Source organism: Chiloscyllium punctatum, chromosome 4, assembly GCF_047496795.1.
Source record: "Chiloscyllium punctatum isolate Juve2018m chromosome 4, sChiPun1.3, whole genome shotgun sequence".
Taxonomy (NCBI): Eukaryota; Metazoa; Chordata; class Chondrichthyes; order Orectolobiformes; family Hemiscylliidae; genus Chiloscyllium; species Chiloscyllium punctatum.
Window position 1 is genome coordinate 146,142,013 of NC_092742.1, and position 13,094 is coordinate 146,155,106.

Here is a 13,094-nt window from a genome sequence, read left to right on the forward strand (position 1 = left end):
GGCTGAATCAGCGGAGCTGAAACAGAGGGCGAGAAGCTCAGGGGCTTAAACAGAGGGCGAGAAACAAAGGGGCAGAAACAGAGGGCGAGAAACAGATGGGCTGAAACAGAGGGGCTGAAACAGAGGGCGAGAAACAGAGGAGCTGAAACAGATTGCTAGAAACAGAGGGGCTGAAACAGAGGGGCTGAAACAGAGGGGATGAAACAGAGGGGCTGAAACAGTGGGGCTGAAACAGAAGGCGAGAAACAGAGGGGCTGAATCAGAGGGGCTGAAACAGAGGGGCTGAATCAGAGGGTCTGAAACAGAGGGCGAGAAACAGAGGGGCTGAAACAGAGGGGCTGATACAGAGGGGCTGAATCAGAGGGGCTGATTCAGAGGGGATGAAACAGAGGGGCTGATTGAGCGGAGCTGAAACAGAGGGCGAGAAACTGAGGGGCTGAAACAGAGGGCGAGAAACAGAGGGCGAGAAACAGAGGGGCAGAATCAGAGGGCGAGAAACAGATGGGTTGAAACAGAGGGGCTGAAACAGAGGGCGAGAAACAGAGGGGCTGAAACAGAGGGGCTGAAACAGAGGGGCTGAAACAGAGGGGCTGAAACAGTGGGGCTGAAACAGAGGGCGAGAAACAGAGGGGCTGAAACAGAGGGCGAGAAACAGAGGGGCTGAAACAGAGGGCGAGAAGCAGAGGGGCTGAATCAGAGGGGCTGAAACAGAGGGCGAGAAACAGAGTGGCTGAAACATACGGGCTGAAACAGAGGGGCTGAAAAAGAGGGCGAAAAACAGAGCGGCTGAAACAGAGGGCGAGAAACAGAGGGGCTGAAACAGAGGGGCTGAAACAGAGTGGCTGAAACAGAGTGGCTGAAACAGAGGGGCTGAAACAGATGGGCTGGAACAGTGCGGGAGAAACAGCGGGGCTGAAACAGAGGGGCTGAATCAGAGGGGCTGAAACAGAGGGCGAGAAACAGAGGGGCTGAAACAGAGGGCGAGAAACAGAGGGGCTGAAACAGAGGGCGAGAAACAGAGGGGCTGAAACAGAGGGGCTGAAACCGAGGGGCGAAAACAGAGGGCGAGAAACAGAGGGGCTGAAACAGAGGGCGATAAACAGTGGGGCTGAAACAGAGGGGCGGGAAACAGAGGGGCTGAATCAGAGGGGCTGAATCAGAGGGGCTGAATCAGAGGGGCTGAAACAGAGGGTGCGAAACAGAGTGGCTGAAACAGAGGGCGAGAAACAGAGGGATTGAAACAGAGGGCGCAATCAGAGGGCGAGAAACAGAGGGACTGAAACAGAGGGGCTGAAACAGAGGGGCTGAAACAGAGGGCGAGAAACAGAGGGGCTGAAACAGAGGGCGAGAAACACAGGGCCTGAAACAGAGGGGCTGAATGAGTGGGTCTGAATCAGAGGGGCTGAAACAGAGGGGCTGAAACAGAGGGCGAGAAACAAAGGGTCTGAAACAGCGGGCGAGAAACAGAGGGCGAGAAACAGAGGCGCTGAAACAGAGGGGCTGAAACAGACGGGCTGAAACAGAGAGCCTGAAACAGAGGGCGGGTAAGAGAGTGTCTGAAACAGAGGGCGAAAAACAGAGGGGCTGAAAGAGAGAGCGAGAAACAGAGGGTGAGAAACAGAGGGCGAGAAACAGGGGGGATGAAACAGAGGGGCTGAAACAGAGGGGCTGAATCATAGGAGCTGAAACAGAGGGCGAGAAACAGAGGGGCTGAAACAGAGGGCGAGAAACAGAGGGGCTGAAACAGAGGGGCTTAAACAAAGGGCGAGAAACAGAGAGGCTGAAACAGAGGGCGAGAAACAGAGGGGCTGAAACAGAGGGCGAGATACAGAGGGCGAGAAACAGAGGGCGAGAAACAGAGGGGCTGAAACTGAGGGCGAGAAACAGAGGGCGAGAAACAGAGGGACTGAAACAGAGGGGCTGAAACACAGGGGTTAAACAGTGGGCGAGAAACAGAGGGGCTGAAACAGAGGGCGAGAAAGAGAGGGGTTGAAACAGAGGGGCTGAAACAGAGGGGCTGAAACAGAAGGGCTGAAACAGAGGGCGAGAAATAGAGGGGCTGAAACAGAGGGCGAGAAACAGAGGGGCTGAAACAGAGGGCGAGAAACAGAGGGGCTGAAACAGAGGGGCTGAAACAGAGTGGCTGTAACAGAGGGCGAGAAACAGAGGGCGAGAAACAGAGGGCGAGAAACAGAGGGGCTGAAACAGAGGGGCTGAAACAGAGGGGATGAAACAGAGGGGCTGAAACAGTGGGGCTGAAACAGAAGGCGAGAAACAGAGGGGCTGAAACAGAGGGGCTGAAACAGAGGGGCTGAAACAGAGGGGCTGAAACAGAGGGGCTGAAACAGAGGGCGAGAAACAGAGGGGCTGAAACAGAGGGTGAGAAACAGAGGGGCTGAAACAGAGGGCGAGAAACAGAGTGGCTGAAACAGACGGGCTGAAACAGAGGGGCTGAAAAAGAGGGCAAAAAACAGAGGGGCTGAAACAGAGGGCGAGAAACAGAGGGGCTGAAACAGAGGGGCTGAAACAGAGGGGCTGAAACAGAGAGGCTGAAACAGAGGGGCTGTAACAGTGGGGCTGGAACAGAGGGGCTGAAACAGAGAGGCTGAAACAGAGGGGCTGAAACAGAGGGGCTGAAACAGAGGGGGAGAAACAGAGGGGATGAAACAGAGGGGCTGAATCAGAGGGGCTGAAACAGAGGGGCTGGAACAGAGGGGCTGAAACAGAGGGGCTGAATCAGAGGGGCGGGAAACAGAGGGGCTGAATCAGAGGGGCTGAAACAGAGGGGCAGAAACAGAGGGGCTGAAACAGAGGGGCTGAAACAGAAGGCGAGAAACAGAGGGGCTGAAACAGAGGGGCGGGAAACAGAGGGGCTGAATCAGAGGGGCTGAATGAGTCGGGTTGAATCAGAGGGGCTGAATCAGAGGGGCTGAAACAGAGGCTGAAACAGAGGGGCTGAAACAGAGGGCGAGAAACAGAGGGGCTGAAACAGAGGGGCTGATACAGAGGGGCTGAATCAGAGGGGCTGATTCAGAGGGGATGAAACAGAGGGGCTGATTGAGCGGAGCTGAAACAGAGGGCGAGAAACTGAGGGGCTGAAACAGAGGGCGAGAAACAGAGGGGCAGAATCAGAGGGCGAGAAACAGATGGGTTGAAACAGAGGGGCTGAAACAGAGGGCGAAAAACAGAGGGGCTGAAACAGAGGGGCTGAAACAGAGGGGCTGAAACAGAGGGGCTGAAACAGTGGGGCTGAAACAGAGGGCGAGAAACAGAGAGCCTGAAACAGAGGGCGGGTAAGAGAGTGTCTGAAACAGAGGGCGAAAAACAGAGGGGCTGAAAGAGAGAGCGAGAAACAGAGGGTGAGAAACAGAGGGCGAGAAACAGGGGGGATGAAACAGAGGGGCTGAAACAGAGGGGCTGAATCATAGGAGCTGAAACAGAGGGCGAGAAACAGAGGGGCTGAAACAGAGGGCGAGAAACAGAGGGGCTGAAACAGAGGGGCTTAAACAAAGGGCGAGAAACAGAGAGGCTGAAACAGAGGGCGAGAAACAGAGGGGCTGAAACAGAGGGCGAGATACAGAGGGCGAGAAACAGAGGGCGAGAAACAGAGGGGCTGAAACTGAGGGCGAGAAACAGAGGGCGAGAAACAGAGGGACTGAAACAGAGGGGCTGAAACACAGGGGTTAAACAGTGGGCGAGAAACAGAGGGGCTGAAACAGAGGGCGAGAAAGAGAGGGGTTGAAACAGAGGGGCTGAAACAGAGGGGCTGAAACAGAAGGGCTGAAACAGAGGGCGAGAAATAGAGGGGCTGAAACAGAGGGCGAGAAACAGAGGGGCTGAAACAGAGGGCGAGAAACAGAGGGGCTGAAACAGAGGGGCTGAAACAGAGGGGCTGTAACAGAGGGCGAGAAACAGAGGGCGAGAAACAGAGGGCGAGAAACAGAGGGGCTGAAACAGAGGGGCTGAAACAGAGGGGATGAAACAGAGGGGCTGAAACAGTGGGGCTGAAACAGAAGGCGAGAAACAGAGGGGCTGAAACAGAGGGGCTGAAACAGAGGGGCTGAAACAGAGGGGCTGAAACAGAGGGGCTGAAACAGAGGGCGAGAAACAGAGGGGCTGAAACAGAGGGTGAGAAACAGAGGGGCTGAAACAGAGGGCGGGAAACAGAGTGGCTGAAACAGACGGGCTGAAACAGAGGGGCTGAAAAAGAGGGCAAAAAACAGAGGGGCTGAAACAGAGGGCGAGAAACAGAGGGGCTGAAACAGAGGGGCTGAAACAGAGGGGCTGAAACAGAGAGGCTGAAACAGAGGGGCTGTAACAGTGGGGCTGGAACAGAGGGGCTGAAACAGAGAGGCTGAAACAGAGGGGCTGAATCAGAGGGGCTGAAACAGAGTCGGAGAAACAGAGGGGATGAAACAGAGGGGCTGAATCCGAGGGGCTGAAACAGAGGGGCTGGAACAGAGGGGCTGAAACAGAGGGGCTGAATCAGAGGGGCGGGAAACAGAGGGGCTGAATCAGAGGGGCTGAAACAGAGGGGCAGAAACAGAGGGGCTGAAACAGAGGGGCTGAAACAGAAGGCGAGAAACAGAGGGGCTGAAACAGAGGGGCGGGAAACAGAGGGGCTGAATCAGAGGGGCTGAATGAGTCGGGTTGAATCAGAGGGGCTGAATCAGAGGGGCTGAAACAGAGGCTGAAACAGAGGGGCTGAAACAGAGGGCGAGAAACAGAGGGGCTGAAACAGAGGGGCTGATACAGAGGGGCTGAATCAGAGGGGCTGATTCAGAGGGGATGAAACAGAGGGGCTGATTGAGCGGAGCTGAAACAGAGGGCGAGAAACTGAGGGGCTGAAACAGAGGGCGAGAAACAGAGGGGCAGAATCAGAGGGCGAGAAACAGATGGGTTGAAACAGAGGGGCTGAAACAGAGGGCGAAAAACAGAGGGGCTGAAACAGAGGGGCTGAAACAGAGGGGCTGAAACAGAGGGGCTGAAACAGTGGGGCTGAAACAGAGGGCGAGAAACAGAGGGGCTGAAACAGAGGGCGAGAAACAGAGGGGCTGAAACAGAGGGCGAGAAGCAGAGGGGCTGAATCAGAGGGGCTGAAACAGAGGGCGAGAAACAGAGTGGCTGAAACATACGGGCTGAAACAGAGGGGCTGAAAAAGAGGGCGAAAAACAGAGCGTCTGAAACAGAGGGCGAGAAACAGAGGGGCTGAAACAGAGGGGCTGAAACAGAGTGGCTGAAATAGAGTGGCTGAAACAGAGGGGCTGAAACAGATGGGCTGGAACAGTGCGGGAGAAACAGCGGGGCTGAAACAGAGGGGCTGAATCAGAGGGGCTGAAACAGAGGGCGAGAAACAGAGGGGCTGAAACAGAGGGCGAGAAACAGAGGGGCTGAAACAGAGGGCGAGAAACAGAGGGGCTGAAACAGAGGGGCTGAAACAGAGGGGCGAAAACAGAGGGCGAGAAACAGAGGGGCTGAAACAGAGGGCGATAAACAGTGGGGCTGAAACAGAGGGGCGGGAAACAGAGGGGCTGAATCAGAGGGGCTGAATCAGAGGGGCTGAATCAGAGGGGCTGAATCAGAGGGGTTGAAACAGAGGGTGCGAAACAGAGTGGCTGAAACAGAGGGCGAGAAACAGAGGGATTGAAACAGAGGGCGCAATCAGAGGGCGAGAAACAGAGGGACTGAAACAGAGGGGCTGAAACAGAGGGGCTGAAACAGAGGGCGAGAAACAGAGGGGCTGAAACAGAGGGCGAGAAACACAGGGCATGAAACAGAGGGGCTGAATGAGTGGGTCTGAATCAGAGGGGCTGAAACAGAGGGGCTGAAACAGAGGGCGAGAAACAAAGGGTCTGAAACAGCGGGCGAGAAACAGAGGGCGAGAAACAGAGGCGCTGAAACAGAGGGGCTGAAACAGACGGGCTGAAACAGAGAGCCTGAAACAGAGGGCGGGAAAGAGAGTGTCTGAAACAGAGGGCGAAAAACAGAGGGGCTGAAACAGAGAGCGAGAAACAGAGGGTGAGAAACAGAGGGCGAGAAACAGGGGGGATGAAACAGAGGGGCTGAAACAGAGGGGCTGAATCATAGGAGCTGAAACAGAGGGCGAGAAACAGAGGGGCTGAAACAGAGGGCGAGAAACAGAGGGGCTGAAACAGAGGGGCTTAAACAAAGGGCGAGAAACAGAGAGGCTGAAACAGAGGGCGAGAAACAGAGGGGCTGAAACAGAGGGCGAGATACAGAGGGCGAGAAACAGAGGGCGAGAAACAGAGGGGCTGAAACTGAGGGCGAGAAACAGAGGGCGAGAAACAGAGGGACTGAAACAGAGGGGCTGAAACACAGGGGTTAAACAGTGGGCGAGAAACAGAGGGGCTGAAACAGAGGGCGAGAAAGAGAGGGGTTGAAACAGAGGGGCTGAAACAGAGGGGCTGAAACAGAAGGGCTGAAACAGAGGGCGAGAAACAGAGGGGCTGAAACAGAGGGGCTGAAACAGAGGGCGAGAAACAGAGGGGCTGAAACAGAGGGCGAGAAACAGCGGGGCTGAAACAGAGGGCCTGAAATAGAGGGGTGAAACAGAGGGGCTGAAACAGTTGGGCTGAAACAGAGGGCGAGAAACAGAGGGGCTGAAACAGAGGGCGAGAAACAGGGGCTGATACAGAGGGCGAGAAACAGAGGGGCTGAAACAGAGGGCGAAAAACAGAGGGGCTGAAACAGAGGGTGAGAAACAGAGGGGCTGAAACAGAGGGCGAGAAACAGAGTGGCTGAAACAGACGGGCTGAAACAGAGGGGCTGAAAAAGAGGGCAAAAAACAGAGGGGCTGAAACAGAGGGCGAGAAACAGAGGGGCTGAAACAGAGGGGCTGAAACTGAGGGGCTGAAACAGAGGGGCTGAAACACAGGGCGAGAAGCAGAGGGCCTGAAACAGAGGGCGAGAAACAGAGGGGCTGAAACAGAGGGGCTGAAACAGAGGGGCTGAAATAGAGGGGCTGAAACAGAGGGCGAGAAACAGAGACGCTGAAACAGAGGGCGAGAAATAGAGGGGCAGAAACAGAGGGCGAGAAACAGATGGGCTGAAACAGAGGGGCTGAAACCGAGAGCGAGAAACAGAGGGGCTGAAACAGACGGCTAGAAACAGAGGGGCTGAAAAAGAGGGGCTGAAACAGAGGGGCTGAAACAGAGGGGATGAAACAGTGGGGCTGAAACAGAGGGGATGAAACAGTGGGGCTCAAAAAAAGGGCGAGAAACAGAGGGGCTGAAACAGAGGGCGAGAAACAGAGGGGCTGAATCAGAGGGGCTGAATCAGAGGGGCTGAAACAGAGGGGCTGAAACAGAGGGGCTGAATCAGAGGGGCTGAAACAGAGGGCGAGAAACAGAGGGTCTGAAACAAAAGGCGAGAAACAGAGGGGCTGAAACAGAGGGGCTGAAACAGAGGGGCTGAATCAGAGGGGCTGATTCAGAGCGGCTGAAACAGAGGGGCTGAATCAGCGGAGCTGAAACAGAGGGCTAGAAACTGAGGGGCTGAAACAGAGGGCGAGAAACAGAGGGGCAGAAACAGAGGGCGAGAAACAGATGGGTTGAAACAGAGGGGCTGAAACAGAGGGCGAGAAACAGAGGGGCTGAAACAGAGGGCTAGTAATAGAGGGGCTGAAACAGAGGGGCTGAAACAGAGGGGCTGAAACAGAAGGGCTGAAACAGAGGGGCTGAAACAGAGGGCGAGAAACAGAGGGGTTGAATCAGAGGGGCTGAATCAGAGGGGCTGAAACAGAGGGGCTGAAACAGAGGGCGAGAAACAGAGGGGCTGAAACGGAGGGCGAGAAACAGTGGGCGAGAAACAGAGGGGCTGAAACAAAGGGGCTGAAACAGAGGGACTGAAAGAGAGGGGCTGATACAGAGGGCGAGAAACAGAAGGGCTGAAACAGAGGGCGAGAAACAGAGGGGCTGAAACAGAGGGCGAGAAACAGAGGGTCTGAAACAGAGGGGCTGAAAGAGAGGGGCTGAAAAAGAGGGCGAGAAACAGAGAGGCTGAAACAGAGGGCGAGAAACAGAGGGGCTGAAACAGAGGGGCTGAAACAGAGGGCGAGAAACAGAGGGGCTGAAACAGAGGGCGAGAAACAAAGGGCGAGAAACAGAGGGACTGAAACAGAGGGGTTGAAACAGCGGGGCTGAAACAGAGGGCGAGAAACAGAGGGGCTGAAACAGAGGGCGAGAGACAGAGGGGCAGAAACAGAGGGCGAGAAACAGAGGGGCTGAAACAGAGGGGCTGAAACAGAGGGCGAGAACGAGAGGGGCTGAAACAGAGGGCGAGAAACAGCGGGGCTGAAACAGAGGGGCTGAAATAGAGGGGTGAAACAGAGGGGCTGAAACAGTTGGGCTGAAACAGAGGGCGAGAAACAGAGGGGCTGAAACAGAGGGGGAGAAACAGGGGCTGAAACACAGGGCGAGAAACAGAGGGGCTGAAACAGAGCGCGAGAAACAGAGGGGCTGAAACAGAGAGTGAGAAACAGAGGGGCTGAAACAGAGGGCGAGAAACAGAGTGGCTGAAACAGACGGGCTGAAACAGAGGGGCTGAAAAAGAGGGCAAAAAACAGATGGGCTGAAACAGAGGGCGAGAAACAGAGGGGCTGAAACAGAGGGGCTGAAACTGAGGGGCTGAAACAGAGGGGCTGAAACACAGGGCGAGAAGCAGAGGGGCTGAAACAGAGGGCGAGAAACAGAGGGGCTGAAACAGAGGGGCTGAAACAGAGGGGCTGAAATAGAGGGGCTGAAACAGAGGACGAGAAACAGAGACGCTGAAACAGAGGGCGAGAAACAGAGGGGCTGAAACAGAGGGCGAGAAACAGAGGAGCTGATACAGAGGGCGAGATACAGAGGGGCTGAAACAGAGGGGCTGAAACTGAGGGGCTGAAACAGAGGGGCTGAAACAGAGGGCGAGAAACAGTGGGGGTGAAACAGAGGGCGAGAAACAGAGGGGCTGAAACAGAGGGCGAGAAACAGAGGGCGAGAAACAGAGGGCGAGAAACAGAGGGGCTGAAACAGAGGGGGTGAAACAGAGGGCGAGAAACAGAGGGGCTGAAACAGAGGGCGAGAAACAGAGGGGCTGAAACAGAGGGGCTGAATGAGTGGGGCTGAATCAGAGGGGCTGAAACAGAGGGTGAGAAACGGAGGGGCTGAAACAGAGGGGCTGAAACAGAGGGGCTGAAACAGAGGGCGAGAAACAGAGGGGCTGAAACAGAGGGCGAGAAACAGAGGGGCTGAAACAGAGGGCGAGAAACAGAGGGGCTGAAACAGAGGGGCAGAAACAGAGGGGCTGAAACAGAGGGGCTGAATCAGAGGGGCGGATTCAGAGGGGCTGAAACAGAGGGGCTGAATCAGCGGGGCTGAAACAAAGGGCCAGAAACAGAGGGGCTGAAACCGAGGGAGTGAGACAGAGGGACAGAAACAGAGGGCGAGAAACAGAGGGGCTGAAACAGAGGGGCTGAAACAGAGGGCGAGAAACAGAGGTCGAGAAACAGAGGGGCTGAATCAGAGGGGCTGAAACAGAGAGGCTGAAACAGAGTGGCTGAAACAGAGGGCGAGAAACAGAGGGGCTGAAACAGAGGGGCTGAATGAGTGGGGCTGAATCAGAGGGGCTGAATCAGAGGGGCTGAAACAGAGGGTGAGAAACGGAGGGGCTGAAACAGAGAGGCTGAAACAGAGGGGCTGAAACAGAGGGCGAGAAACAGAGGGGCTGAAACAGAAGGCGAGAAACAGAGGGGCTGAAACAGAGGGCGAGAAACAGAGGGGCTGAAACAGAGGGGCCGAAACAGAGGGCGAGAAACAGAGGGGCTGAATCAGAGGGGATGATTCAGGGGGGCTGAAACAGAGGGGCTGAATCAGCGGGGTTGAAACAGAGGGGCTGAAACAGAAGGCGAGAGACAGAGGGGCAGAAACAGAGGGCGAGAAACAGAGGGGCTGAAACAGAGGGGCTGAAACAGAGGGCGAGAAACAGATGGGCTGAAACAGAGGGCGAGAAACAGAGGGGCTGAAACAGAGGGGCTGAAACAGAGGGGCTGAAACAGTGGGGCTGAAACAGAGGGCGAGAAACAGAGGGGCTGAAACAGAGGGCGAGAAACAGAGGGGCTGAAACAGAGGGTGAGAAACAGAGGGGCTGAAACAGAGGGCGAGAAACAGAGTGGCTGAAACAGACGGGCTGAAACAGAGGGGCTGAAAAAGAGGGCGAAAAACAGAGGGGCTGAAACAGAGGGCGAGAAACAGAGGGGCTGAAACAGAGGGGCTGGAACAGAGGGGCTGAAACAGAGGGGCTGAATCAGAGGGGCGGGAAACAGAGGGGCTGAATCAGAGGGGCTGAAACAGAGGGGCTGAAACAGAGGGGCTGAATCAGAGGGGCTGCATGAGTGGGTTTGAATCAGAGGGGCTGAATCAGAGGGGCTGAAACAGAGGGTGAGAAACAGAGGGGCTGAAACAGAGGGGCTGAAACAGAGGGGCTGAAACAGAGGGCGAGAAACAGAGGGGCTGAATCAGAGGGGCTAAATCAGAGGGGCTGAATCAGAGGGGCTGAAACAGAGGGGCTGAATCAGTGGGGCTGAAACAGAGGGGCTGAAACAGAGGGGCTGAAACAGTGGGGCTGAAACTGAGGGCGAGAAACAGAGGGGCTGAAACAGAGGGCGAGAAACAGAGGGGCTGAAACAGAGGGCGAGAAACAGAGGGGCTGATTCAGAGGCGCTGAAACAGAGGGGCTGAATCAGCGGAGCTGAAACAGAGGGCGAGAATCTGAGGGGCTTAAAAAGAGGGCGAGAAACAGAGGGGCAGAAACAGAGGGCGAGAAACAGATGGGATGAAACAGAGGGGCTGAAACAGAGGGCGAGAAACAGAGGGGCTGAAACAGACGGCTACAAACAGAGGGGTTGAAACAGAGGGGCTGAAACAGAGGGGCTGAAACAGTGGGGCTCAAACAAAGGGCGAGAAACAGAGGGGCTGAAACTGAGGGCGAGAAACAGAGGGGCTGAAACAGAGGGCGAAAAACAGAGGGGCTGAATCAGAGGGGCTGAAACAGAAGGGCTGAAACAGAGGGGCTGAATCAGAGGGGCTGAAACACAGGGCGAGAAACAGAGGGGCTGAAACAGAGGGCGAGAAACAGAGGGGCTGAAACAGAGGGGCTGAAACAGAGGGGCTGAATCAGAGGGGCTGATTCAGAGGGGCTGAAACAGAGGGGCTGAATCAGTGGAGCTGAAACAGAGGGCTAGAAACTGAGGGGCTGAAACAGAGGGCGAGAAACAGAGGGGCAGAAACAGAGGGCGAGAAACAGATGGGTTGAAACAGAGGGGCTGAAACAGAGGGGCTGAAACAGAGGGCTCGAAACAGAGGGGCTGAAACAGAGGGGCTGAAACAGAGGGGCTGAAACAGAAGGGCTGAAACAGAGGGGCTGAAACAGAGGGCGAGAAACAGAGGGGTTGAATCAGAGTAGCTGAATCAGAGGGGCTGAAACGGAGGGGCTGAAACAGAGGGGCTGAAACAGAGGGCGAGAAACAGAGGGACTGAAACAGAGGGGCGGGAAACAGAGGGGCTGAATCAGAGGGGCTGAAACAGAGGGGCTGATACAGAAGGGCTGAAACAGAGGGGCTGAAACAGAGGGCGAGAAACAGATGGGTTGAATCAGAGGGGCTGAATCAGAGGGGCTGAAACAGAGGGGCTGAAACAGAGGGGCTGAAACAGAGGGGCTGAAACAGAGGGCGAGAAACAGATGGGTTGAAACAGAGGGACGGGAAACAGAGGGGCTGAATCAGAGGGGCTGAATGAGTGGGGTTGAATCAGAGGGGCTGAATCAGAGGGGCTGAAACAGAGGGTGAGAAACAGAGGGGCTGAAACAGAGGGGCTGAAACAGTGGGGCTGAAACAGAGGGGCTGAAACAGAGGGGCTGAAAAAGAGGGCGAGAAACAGAGAGGCTGAAACAGAGGGCGAGAAACAGAGGGGCTGAAACAGAGGGGCTGAAACAGAGGGGCTGAAACAGTGGGCGAGAAACAGAGGGGCTGAAACAGAGGGGCTGAAACAGGGGGGCTAAAACAGAGGGGCTGAAACAGAGGGCGAGAAACAGAGGGGCTGAAACAGAGGGGCTGAAACAGAGGGGCTGAAACAGAGGGCGAGAAACAGAGGGGCTGAAACAGAGGGCGAGAAACAGAGGGGCTGAAACAGAGGGCGAGAAACAGAGGGGCTGAAACAGAGGGTGAGAAACAGAGGGGCTGAAACAGAGGGCGAGAAACAGAGGGGCTGAAACAGAGGGCGAGAAACAGAGGGGCTGAAACAGAGGGTGAGAAACAGAGGGGCTGAAACAGAGGGCGAGAAACAGAGTGGCTGAAACAGACGGGCTGAAACAGAGGGGCTGAAAAAGAGGGCGAAAAACAGAGGGGCTGAAACAGAGGGCGAGAAACAGTGGGGCTGAAACAGAGGGGCTGAAACAGAGGGGCTGAAACAGAGAGGCTGAAACAGAGGGGCTGAAACAGAGGGGCTGAAACAGAGGGGCTGAATCAGAGGGTCTGAAACAGAGGGGGAGAAACAGAGGGGCTGAAACAGAGGGCGAGAAACAGAGGGGCTGAAACAGAGGGGCTGGAACAGAGGGGCTGAAACAGAGGGGCTGAATCAGATGGGCGGGAAACAGAGGGGCTGAATCAGAGGGGCTGAAACAGAGGGGCTGAAACAGAGGGGCTGAAACAGAGGGGCTGAAACAGAGGGCGAGAAACAGAGGGGCTGGAACAGAGGGGCGGGAAACAGAGGGGCTCAATCAGAGGGGCTGAATGAGTGGGTTTGAATCAGAGGGGCTGAATCAGAGGGGCTGAAACAGAGGGTGAGAAACAAGGGGCTGAAACAGAGGGGCTGAAACAGAGGGGCTGAAACAGAGGGCGAGAAACAGAGGGGCTGAATCAGAGGGGCTAAATCAGAGGGGCTGAATCAGAGGGGCTGAAACAGAGGGGCTGAATCAGTGGGGCTGAAACAGAGGGGCTGAAACAGAGGGGCTGAAACAGTGGGGCTGAAACTGAGGGCGAGAAACAGAGGGCGAGAAACAGAGGGGCTGATTCAGAGGCGCTGAAACAGAGGGGTGAATCA